Source organism: Narcine bancroftii, chromosome 7, assembly GCF_036971445.1.
Source record: "Narcine bancroftii isolate sNarBan1 chromosome 7, sNarBan1.hap1, whole genome shotgun sequence".
In the NCBI taxonomy this organism is placed as follows: Eukaryota; Metazoa; Chordata; class Chondrichthyes; order Torpediniformes; family Narcinidae; genus Narcine; species Narcine bancroftii.
This window is the reverse complement of record NC_091475.1, coordinates 12501973-12514201: the sequence shown is the minus strand read 5'-3', so window position 1 is coordinate 12514201 and position 12229 is coordinate 12501973.

Here is a 12229-nt window from a genome sequence, read left to right as displayed (position 1 = left end):
CAGGAATTAGATGAATGGAAATACTGGTACACAATCCTTTATCCAGACATCCAAAAATCGGGAAAGCTCCAAAATCCGGCAAGTGAGGACCAGCGGACGGGGGAGGCAGTTGGGGGAAGACTGCTGGGTGGCCGAGGGACCGCGGTCGGGGGAGACACCCAAGGGACTGGAAGTGGGTGGGGGTGGATACAGCAGCACAATTCAGGTGGGCTTTCCAAAATCCAGAAAATTCCAAAATTCGGAACACACTGTCCCCCAAGGGTTCCAAATAAAGGACCGTGTACCTATATAAGTAAATCACTGAAATGTGGAAAAAAAAAAGAATGTGATAGTTTCAGTGCAAGGGGCAGAGTCCACATAAGAAAATAGGGTGGTGAAGAAGACATATTGTATACTTGTCTTCAAAGGGTGGAGAATAGAATATAGAGGTCATAACATATTACATGTGAGACTTGCTGAGTTCCTCCAGCATTTCTGTGCCTTCACGACAACCATAACGTCAACAGGCTTTTGTTTCAGCCCCTGTGATGAAATGTTGCAATTCTTGCCAAGTTACCAGTCAGGCACCACATGGATTGTTGTGTGTAGTTATCCAGTTGCCCTCCAGTAGGAAGGACGCGATTGTGCTGGAGAGAGTGCAGAGGAGATTCATCAGATTTTTGCATGGATTGCAGTTACGGAGAGAGATTGGATAGGCCTAGTTTGTTTTCCCGACAAGTGAGCTGATTGATAAAGGTAGATAAAATTACATGCGGCATAGATATGGATTTAGTTATGGCATAGATATGGTAGTTAGACTCTCTTCCCCTTGAATGGGGTATCAAAAACATGAGAACATAGGTACAAGAAGTTTGGAGGGGGGGGTGTTGATTTCTCCCCCCTCCACCTCCCAGAGAGTGCTTGATACTTGTAACAAGTTGCCAGAAAGATGGTGGAATCAAATGCAATCCACTATGCTTAAGAGGTATTTAGAAAGCCAGTTGAATAGGCATGGCACAGAGGAATGTGGACCTAATATGGGCCAATGTGATGCTTGTAGCCCATCACACCCTATGTCGAGCCATGGAATCACACAACAGAGAAGCAAGCCATTCAATCCCTCGCATCCACACCGACCAGCGAGCACCTAGTCACATTAATCCCTTGCTCTAGAACTTAGCCTGGAGCTATTCTTCTCATCCAAACCCCTCTGAAATGTTGCTTTGCTGCAACACGATAACAAACTCGACAGCATCCAACACAAAGCAGAGTTGTGGCCATTAAAACTCATCAGGTGGGGATGAGTTAGCCAAATTGGAAAGAAAACGACCTGCATCACATGACAGGAGCACACAACAGGTAATAGCTTTTCCCAAGCATGTGCCTGCTTCCCTATTGTTGGGCAGACTTCTTGTGGCAGCAATCAATTCAAATGAAATGGGATTTATGTGGAGTTAGCTTTTAATTCTCTTTCCTGGAATTGTTCATTGTTGCTAGGTCCAGAAGGGGCTAGTCTCCACATGGAGGATGGTGACTGGCTTAATTGTCAGTGACAAAGGAATCTCAACTGGCCCCATCAGGGAAAATTAAGATAGTTGAATTTAGATAGAATGGATTTTTTTTTTAAATCACCAACAGGCCTACTATTTGAAACCAAACAGAAATGTTCAAAGATACCCAAATAGATATTCCAAGAGGTGCTACTCATGATTTTATCTGGCGAATATTTGAGGTGTCATGGTTAACCTGATGTTATGACACACCAGCGACCCAGTTCGAATCCAGCACTGTCTGTAATGAGTTTATACATTCTCCCATGACCTGTCTGGGTTTTCCCCCAGCCTCTCCAGTCTCCTTCCCACCCTTCAAAACATACAGCCTTGTGGGTTCATTGGGTGCAACAATGGTTTCTACTGAGTTTTCTTTAAAACTTTATTTACAATGCAATGGCAAAACAAATTATAGGCCTTGGCCTACCCAATAAGCTTTGAAGATACAGGTGGGGAAAAGTTAGCTACATTTTAAAGAAATGACATTCTGGTAAAGGCAAGTCAGAATGACTGAACATCATCAACTGGAACTGGGCCAGAAGCTAAAAAGACCATTTCACCATCTGGTATCTCCATGGTGATAATGGATTGGATAATGCTGACAGTTCCATTGGCAAACACCAGCTAACAGCAGTGTGTCCATTAACACATTCCGGACACAGCAGAATGAAAGAACATAATGCACTAGAGATCAGCTAAGTGCACGTAACCTCCCACAACGTCCCTGGACTCACCACTGAGTTCTCAACATTATTGCACAAAAGGTCCAGATACTTTCTGTGTCCTCCTTCTCAGCTCTACACCAGTATTGAGTAGCATCCACCATCTGAACAAAAAGTACAACTGATTATTTTCTTCACCTGTTTTATTAATACTAATGATTTAATCAATTGATTTTAATCGAGATTTGTTTCTTGAAGTAACTTTTGACACCTGTTTCCAAGATCACCACAGACTTTTGGAAAGCATGAAAAGTCCTTGGCAGGAAAAGCCTTTTGTGACTGATGTGTTGAGAATCTGAGATGCAAGCACTGAGATGACACATATACTTAGAAACCTGGCCATGAAGTTTCTAACTCTGTAACACAAGCTGAAACTGGTCATGAAATGGATGGCACCCAAGAAAATAAACAATTATTTGTATCCTATATATTGGAAAGCAAGAGAGCATCAGGATGAAAGAGAAAGAAGAATTAGGAAATGTCTTTGAAGTGAAAATATTTAATCAACTCTCACTGGGAAGACCTCTAAACTTGGTCACAGTCCATGTCCTTATTAACAATTCCAACGATGCCTGGCACAAAAGTGCAAAGATGAGCTTTACCTTCATCTCAATGTGATTATACATTGGATATAAAATTTCAAAACAATGTAAAGTTGCAGATGTGATTTTCTGTTATAGCATGGAGATGGCTAATGCATGTATTTTATTGAACAAAAATGGGCTATTCAGACAAATGTCCAGATGAAGACACACAGTACTGCAACCAACCGCAGAAGTTATCAATGAACTCAAATGTGTTAAATAAGGGAATAGCATTATCTTACCACGTCAAGAACACATTTTATAATAGCTTCACTAAATTCTCTATCTGGAGCACAGAACTAACTGGAAAGGATTTATTGCCCTAGATTAAATAAAGATTTACTGTCAACGTAACAGAGCCAAGCCAGTAAAGTCACCTTCACAAACTGGAAATGGACACAGACTTCTCCAAAGAACATATTGGCAATTCTTTGTTCCCAATGAAACTCACTCAAAGCTAAAGCTTTTTGGGTCCTGACAGAGCACACCATTGAAGGACAGAGATCCATTTTCTCTTGTCGCAGCTCACCCAACGAACTGATCTTAGACCATGGTCCTCAATTTCATTGATTTGTTTGAAAAAGTTTCCAACAATTTTTCCACCTGCCATCCAGCTTCAAATATTATAGCTGAGAGACAAATGGATTTTGTCACTGGAAGCAAGAATTACAGGGGTGTCTAGGCTAAAGATAACAATAAGCAAACTTCCTGCTAAATGAAAGAACAACACATGCATTCCTCAACAGGTGACAATTCTACAGACAGAAGGACATTCAACTCAAAACATTGAGCCCAGTTCAATCAAATCTTGAGGGGAGAGGGTCATTTGAGGCAGAAAATATGAAGCAAGCAATGGAGAGAAACAATTTTATCAGCAGAAAACAAATACAGAAGCTACTGGAAATGCTCAGCAGAAGGAGAATTCAAGTGGCAAACAACTGGAAGCTCAAGGTCGCCATTCTGCAAACAGCCAGGCAATCTGTTTTTATTCTCTAATGTAGACAAAACCACGTCGCAAGGACTGAATTACGTGCTCTAGACTAGAAGAATTGAAGTGATTTGCTGCTTCACCTGGGAAATACTGGGGTCTCTGACTGGGGAGAAGTTTTGAATAAGTCCACAGTTCCTCCAGAAAATGCCATAAAGGGAAAGAGACTATTGGTGGAGAACTAGGGTGTCATAATATGAACAATCTGATTGGAACGGCTATGTAGCCAATCTGACATTAGAGAAAAAGTTAACACAAGCCACTTGCAGGTGTATTCTCTGCCAAGAATGTGGCTGCAGAAGCGGATACCCTGAAAGCGCTGTGCTGTGCACCTGAAAAGGACTGTTCCACGAGAGGCGCCTTGGAGCGAACTCTGGATAATGTCGGTGGGGGACATCGGGGCAGGGGTGGCCGGCGTGGGACGTTGGGGCAGGGTCAGCGAGGAGGGGGTGCTGTCAGGCAGCAGTGAGTTGGGTCACCAGCCCGCACCTTAGAAGCCGCTTTCAGCCTGGCTGCATTCAGGTGTGTCGGGGGGGACTTTGCTGATCTGCAGATTATCCCTCCCGGAGGAGGGTTGGTGAGTGCGCATCGGAGACATGACAGGCTCTTTCAGGTGGGTACCTGACAGCCGCATAGGAGTAGAATATATGGCTTTACATCGGGGTATTCTGGCCACCTGAAAGAGCCTGCAGTTAAAAATCTCTTGAAACTCAGAAGTATTTATTTTACACATCGAGAAAAAAAAACCTATTGGCATGATGCAGTGAAGCGTCTCTAAGATAACAACCATCAAGCTATGAAACAGGAGCGCAGGCTGAACGGAAATGCAGTATGTAGAGAGTTGGTGGACAAACTGTTTGTGCATCTTCTAGCAGCTGTCCATGTTCCTCCTAATACTTTGCATTGACCAGGGTGAAAGGAACAGAGGCGTTACTATGCTTCCCCATCTCTACAGCCCTCACCACCACCATTAGCTGCTTTATACTCTTCAGCCCAGGACAGACAACTGCTTGGCTGTGCTTCCTTTGCGTCTTAATCATTTTAGAGTGGTGACAACTGGATCAGCGGTACATTTCAGTGGAGACATTCATCCTTCTCCAGAAGGAGGAGCAGCCCATTCATTCAAGGGAGTATGAAAAGCACAAGTTACCATTTTAAGAAGAAATATTTCAGAAATTACAATGTCACGGTCAGAGATCAAATGACATTAATCGCATTCCTTTCTAAGTTTCATCCTGAGGCTGCACACTCCCTCTGTTGGAGATCACTGAGCTGTGCATTTACAAGCATCTTAGCAGAGAACATACAAGGTGAAATACAAAACCCACACGACTCGCTTACATTCTCCCACCCACCCCCCGGTGCTGCTCAGAGAGAAGTGACGCGGGTAGTGGAGTTAGTGCCTTGTATCTCCAGTGACCCAGATTTGGTCTTCACTCTTGGATGTTCACAGACTTCTTGCGACGGCACGAGTTTTCTCCTGGCTGACCCAGTTTTCTCCCACAAGTTGCAGACATGAGGGCTGGCAGGTTAAAATTGGCCACTGTAAAATTATGTAGGTGTGTGGAAGGATCTGGGAGGTGCTTGATTGGAATATGGAATTATTTTTTTTTATATAAATGGGACAAGTAAATGGGTGCTTGATGCTCGTCGTGTACTCTTGTTGGCCGAAGGGCCCGTTTCCGTGCTGTGGTAAAGTTCTTGATGGGATCCAGGAACTTCAGGTAGTGACGACATTCACCGAATCCCATTTCAGCAATTCACCTAGCCAATAGTTTTGCCCAGTTTTTTTTTAAAGTTACAGTGCTCAATGGGATCCCAGTCAAGCAGGTCACTTGGTTCTCATTTTTATTGAGCTTCTTGAGTTGTCTGCTGCACACACCCAGGCAAGAGGTAAGCTGTGCATTACACTCTTAATGTATGGCCTGTAGACAGTGGAAAGATCCTGTAGCATTTGGAAGAGAATCATTTGCTACTGGCAATGACTAACCTGCATTGACCTGACCTGCCACAGAATTTATGGGGCTGGTCCATTTGAGCATCTAATCAACAGCATTTTCACTCTCCGACGCCGATGATGGGGACTCTGTGAATAGTAAAGCCATTGAACGTCAAGGGAGAGTGACTGGATGATCCCTGAACAGAGTTGGTCGTTAGCTGGAATTTCTGTTTCTTCCCATGAATCCACTTATGCCTGGATATAGTCTGGATCTTGGCAAGCAGAGCCCATTCCCTTGGTTAAGGAGTTGAAAATGGAGGATTGAAGGAAACCCAATAACAACCCAACCAAAAGTGTTTAGGCCAAGTAATTAACCTCGGAAGTTCCTGCAGTGATATCCTGGGTGCTGAGATGACTGACCCCTGACAATCACAAGTATTTTCCTTCGTCAGACATGCGCACAGTGAACACAATAATGGTTTTGTTTTGGAAGAATCTGTACATTAAACAAATCCACACTCGGCAGAGATGTTGCTACAATTATTTTAATTTGGTCTCCCACCTAAATGTTTAACCTGGAGCTCCAAGCCCTTTTAGAATACTTCCTCATGTGATATGCATGAAATTTCTCTCCAGTTCTCAAAAGCAAATGGGTAAAATGTTCAACTCATCAATCAAGTCCTTCAATCTATACTAATCATTCACTGTTTAATGAACAATCTTTCTCAAGGCCCAGTCACCTAATTACATTGGCCCTCAAACTTCAACACAATGAAGCACATTACTGAAGCCAAGTAATTATGTTATCAACAGAGCCTCTACTTTATGCCAACAGTGAACCCCACTCCACCAACGAGCAAAAAGAATGGCCAGTTAACCTATCATTTGGTTATAGTAATGGATGGACAACTGTCAGCCAGGACATTGATAACCAGTTTGAAATTATTTTACTGGCAGAATCAGAACTTATTGTTCACCTACAATTATCCACAAGTGTCAAAAGTGTTATTCATATTAAATCATATGCATGGGAATTATACAATGGTCAGAGCACACAACAGCAAGCTGGTCCAGTTTATACAACAATCTGATTTCAGATTTACTGTCAGAGTACATGCATGACATTCACGTACAACCCTGAGATTCCTTTATCCTGCAGGCATGGCAGAACCACCACTAATTTGTAGTGCAAAAAATAAACTGTTCACAGTGCAAACGAAAGAACTGTAAATAGATAGCAAATGTAAACAGGGAGAGCAAAGAAAATCAATAAAGTGCACAAGTAAAAGTCCTTAAATGAGTCCCTTATTCAGTTTGTTCTTGGAGTCTGATGGTGGAGGGGTACCAGCTGTTCCTGAACCTGCTGGTGTAAGTCTTGTGGCACCTACACCTCTTTCCTGATGGCAGCAGCGAGAACAGAGCGTGTGCTGGGTGGTGTGCGTCTTTGATAATGGCTGCTGCCCTCCGTCAGCAACGTTCCCTGTAAATGTACTCAATAGTGGGGGGGGGGGGGTTCCTGTAATGTCCTGGGCTGTGTCCACTACCTCTTGGAGGACTTTTACGCTCAGTGGTATTAGTCTTCCCATACCAGACCGTGATACAGCCGGTCAGCACACTTTTCACCCCACCTCTGCAGAAATTTGCCAGGGTTTCTGGTGTCATACCAAACCACCACAAACTCCTGAAGAAGTAGAGGCGCTGAAGTGCTTTCTTCACGATGCCATTGATGTATTGGATCCCAGAAAGGTCATCTGAGATAGTGACTCCCAAGAACCTAAATGTGCTCACCTTCTCCACCTCTGAAAACCCAATGATCCAAGAGCAAAGCAATGGCATTTCTGCTTTTTTTTTTTAAATATAGCCAAATTGACTCCAAATGAACTCAGAACCTCTGGAGGACTCGACTGGAGGATAACTAGTGCAATAATATACACATTCCTGCTCTTCCCTAAAGCAGCACAGGATTTGTAAAAATGCACCTGAAGACAAATAATTGTGGCCTGGTACAAACAGGCTATTTGAAGTGTAACCCAGAGAAAAACTCATAATTCCAACATTGGCTGTGGAACTTCAGCCTTGACCACTAGCCTGAATCAGGGATCCATATTGTTCTATTGCAGCAAGGAGAACGGTGCTGCTGTGATGAGTGAACGTTCATGTCCCACAAACAATTGAAGTCCAGCTTCGACAGCCTTTAATCAAAAGGCTCCATCTAAAAATAAATTAACAAGCTCCATCTGCTGGAATTGGTAAGTATATGTTTATTCTGGTTCCATTGTCACAGATCACATTTAATAAGATGGTCACTGACCTCGTTAAATAAACTGTTAATGTTTGCATTCTCCACACCCTTCATTATTATATTGACCAGGATCCATCCCCTCCTTCTCGCCATTCCTACCTGTTGCTTTGTCTCGCCGCTCACATTCAGAGACAGACACTGCGGAAACTAGCTCTGTGACCCAACTCATCCACACCATCCAAAATGACAGCCTTTACTAGTCCCATTTCCCAGCATTTGACCCAGGTGTCTCGAGATCTTTCCTCTCCATGTCCTGTCCAAGTATCTTTTAAACATTGTAATTGTACGTGCTTCTACCATCTCCTCTGGCAGCTCATTCCACACAAATTTGCATCTCAGAGCCCATCTTTTTCCTACCACATTAGACCTAAGCCCTCTAGTTTAAGAGCCTTCCCCACCCTATCTATGCCCCATGTTGCGAAGCCCCCGTGCTTGGGAATATTCTTGGTACTTTTCTCAAATCGCACAATGGTAATAGGCTAGAAGATATAGAAACAGAATTGGGCCATTCAACCCACTGGGTCTGTTCCCTCATCCCAATCCTTTCAACCCCTGTAACCAACCCTTACTAATCGAGAGCCTATTTAACCTCTGCTTTAAGTATACCCAATGGCTTGGCCTCCACAGCCGTCTGCGGTCACGAATTCCACAGATTTACCACTCCCTGGCTGAAGAATGATCTCCTCCTCTCTGTTCTGAGGCTGTGCCCTCTGGTCCTAGACTCTTCCACGACTGGAAACACCTATCTAACCCTTTCAATATTCAGTTATACAGCAAAATTATAATAAGAGACAAATTAGAGTCTTCCCCCCACCAATTAATGGAAACGTCTGCTATCAAAGGGGATTGATCTCAGCTTAAAAGGTTGATTTAAGAGGATTTTTTTTTTTTAAATAGAATAAACTGCAAGGAGAATGTTGGAAACAGATACAATGGGAACATTTAGACAGACATGAACAGACGGGGAACTGCAGAAGGTAAATCGCATGCAGGAAGATGCTTATTTTAAATTGATTTCGTGGTCAGCACAGACATGGAGGACCATTGAAGTCTGTTACTGTGCTGTAGTGTTCTATGTTTGAGTAACCATTCATCAAGTAGGAACTCAAAATTTGATGGGTATCAACTCAAAGGAGTTGCAACTGCTCCCAACGCTGACTTGTAACATTAGTTTACCCTGCAGTTTATTGCTGAGGTGTTCCCCTTAAAATAACCCTGTACCAAAGGAAACCGCAGGTAGAGTTTGTCATGCGTGCCAATGTCAATCACGGATCGCTGCAGGAGTCCCCACTCATTGCAATACACTTCATACAAGATCTTGCACGAAGGTCAGCAGTTGCTCTGCAGTCAAAATGAATATGCTCAATTCACCGAAGGTGGCAAATCCTAAGACAAGGCACTCATTGCATCTGGAAAGGAGGTTTCCCTAATGGCTCAGCAGGCTTAAATTTTGTGTAGCTAAGCAACGCACCCCAGGGAAGGTTCACATCCAATCCCATGCCTATTATTTACTCTAGATGCTGAATGATGACAAGACCATGATTCCCTTTATGATTGAAACTCATGCATGAATAGCAGCCACACAGCTGAGATGTGAGCGGGCGCCTTTTCACTCGCCTGTGGAACTGAAGCTCAGCAGGGAATTGGGACCTTCAGCAGGAGGAGGAAAAGAAAAGAGCAAAGTGAAGTAGTAATGAATTGGTCTCCGAATGGGGAATCTACTCCACAGTGCATCTCAAGCCCTTGTAAAATTGGGTGACTGTTGAAACAAAATGTCACTCCCATTTGTCAGCAAGATGATGGAGGATACAAAAGTTCAATTTCAAAACATCATTACAATCCACATAGAAATCTTTGGACAATAAATCATGAATTAAATAGAAGGTTTGAGCACCCCTTATCCAGGCTTGCAGCAAAGCAAGGCATTTTTATCTTAAACACAGCACCTTTCACAACCCTTGACGTTGTCCTCCAGTAGAAGGAAGTTACAACGGCCAATTAACTTTCAGCAAGTCTTTGGGATGTGGGAGAAAAGTCAATCATCTGGTTGGAACCCACGTGGTCACAGGGAGAATGCACAAACTCCACAGAGAGAGCACCAGGGGTCAGGATTGAACCCTGGCCACTGGATCCATACAGCAATCGCTGTTGCAGTTCTCTGCCCACCTACTGGAACACACTGGACAACCAAGATCTTGCTTCCTGATCACCTTTGGATGTATTTTATGGATTTCGGGCTGCTGATCACGAAAATCATCTTGAAATTTTCCTATCACGTATCTTTTTTTAAGATACAATGCAATTTTGTGATTTCCTGTCATATTTTACATCTGCGTACAAAACCATGAAATGCAGCACGTCACTGAAACTTCATTTTCTGCCTTCGCACTTGGACGTCTTCCCTCCTGATCTTGGTGCAGTCAGTGACGAACATGGTGAGAGGTTTCTCCAGGACGTTGAGACCATAGAAAAGTGGTATCAGGGCAACTGGAATCTATTAATGCTGGCCAACTATTGTGACACAAGAGGTATCAGATGCCGAGTACAAATGAACATCAGCGGCAAAACATTTTTAGGTCAGTTGAACGAACGCAATGTGTCAGCATCATTATGCGATTAAACATGCCAAATTCAATAAAAGTTAATTTAATGTTTCTCCAGCAAATCTGAAATTATCTTGGTGTTCAGTCTGAAGTTTAGATTAGATTCAACCTTATTGTCATTGTGCCAAGTAAAATACAAAGCCAATGAAATACAATTAGCATCTAACCAGAAGTTTAAAAAATAGAGCTATATATAAATAACTATCATAATCCTCATTTTTTTTCCAGGAAGAAAAACTTGTGAAATTAACGAATTTCAATTGATCTCTGTTGAGACTAAATATCGACTAAGGAAAGTTTCCCTGCTCTTTTTTTTTAAATCTTTATGGAAGAGCAGCAGCTCTCAAGGATCCACATTACCCAGCACACGATCTGTTCTCGCCCCTGCCATCAGGAAAGAGGTCGAGGTGCCACAAGACTCGCACCACCAGGCTCAGAAACAGCTGCTACCCCTCCACCATCAGACTCCTCAACGACAAACTCGATCAGGGACTCACTAAAGGACTTTTACACTTTATTGAATTTTATTCCTCTCTGTGCTGCAGAGGTTTTTTTAATGCTTCTTTATTTGTTGACATTATTTACCCCCCCCCCCTCCTCCCCCCCACATAGGGAAAAGAATCTCAGGGTTGTATGTGATGTCATTCCAGTTCCAGTGTAAGATGTCAGATTTTTTATTTATTCATTCACTGGTACTGCATCATTTATTACCCATCCCCTAAACTGAGGGGGTAATTTCGAGTCAACCACGTTGGTGAGTCTGTGCACATGGGCAGACCAAGTAAGAATGGTTTCCCTCTTTGAAGGCAATAATAAACCAGATAGGTTTTTCACTATGCATCATGTTGGTTACCATTACCAAGAGTATTTTCAACCTCTCATTGCTGCAGTCAGAGGTTCCCACCTGCTTCAAATGGGGCATCAATCATCCAGGTGGACAAGAGCAAAGTGAGGTACCTCAATGACTACCATCCAGAGGCATTCACATCCTCTGTGATGAAATGCTTTGAGAGGTTGGTCATGGCCCGATGTTTACTTACATGCCAAAGTAAACATCTGGATCCATTGCAATTCATCTACCGTCACAATCGCTCCACAGCAGATGCTCTCTACTCAGCTCTGGATCACCTAGACAACAGCAACACATGCATCCAGCTACTCTTCATCGACTACAACACCAAAATTTGGGCATCTTTACCCACATCCCCCACCACCAACCCCCCCCCCCCCCCCCACCCTGCCCACCCTCTGCAACTGAATCCTGGACTTCCTCATCAGAAAACCACTGTCAGTACAAATTGGAAACAATGTCACCTCCTCACTAATGATCAACACAGGTGTTCCACAAGGATGTGTGGTTAGTCTGCTGCTCTACTTACTCTACAGAGCAACTGGAATCCATCAATGATGCCCAACTATTGTTGGACACACAAGAGAGGCATCAGATGCTGAGTACAAATGAAAATCACTGGCAAAACATTTTTAGGTCAGTTGAACTAATGCAATGTGTCAGCGTCATTATGTGATTAAAGATGCTAAATTCAACATGCTAAATTCAATAA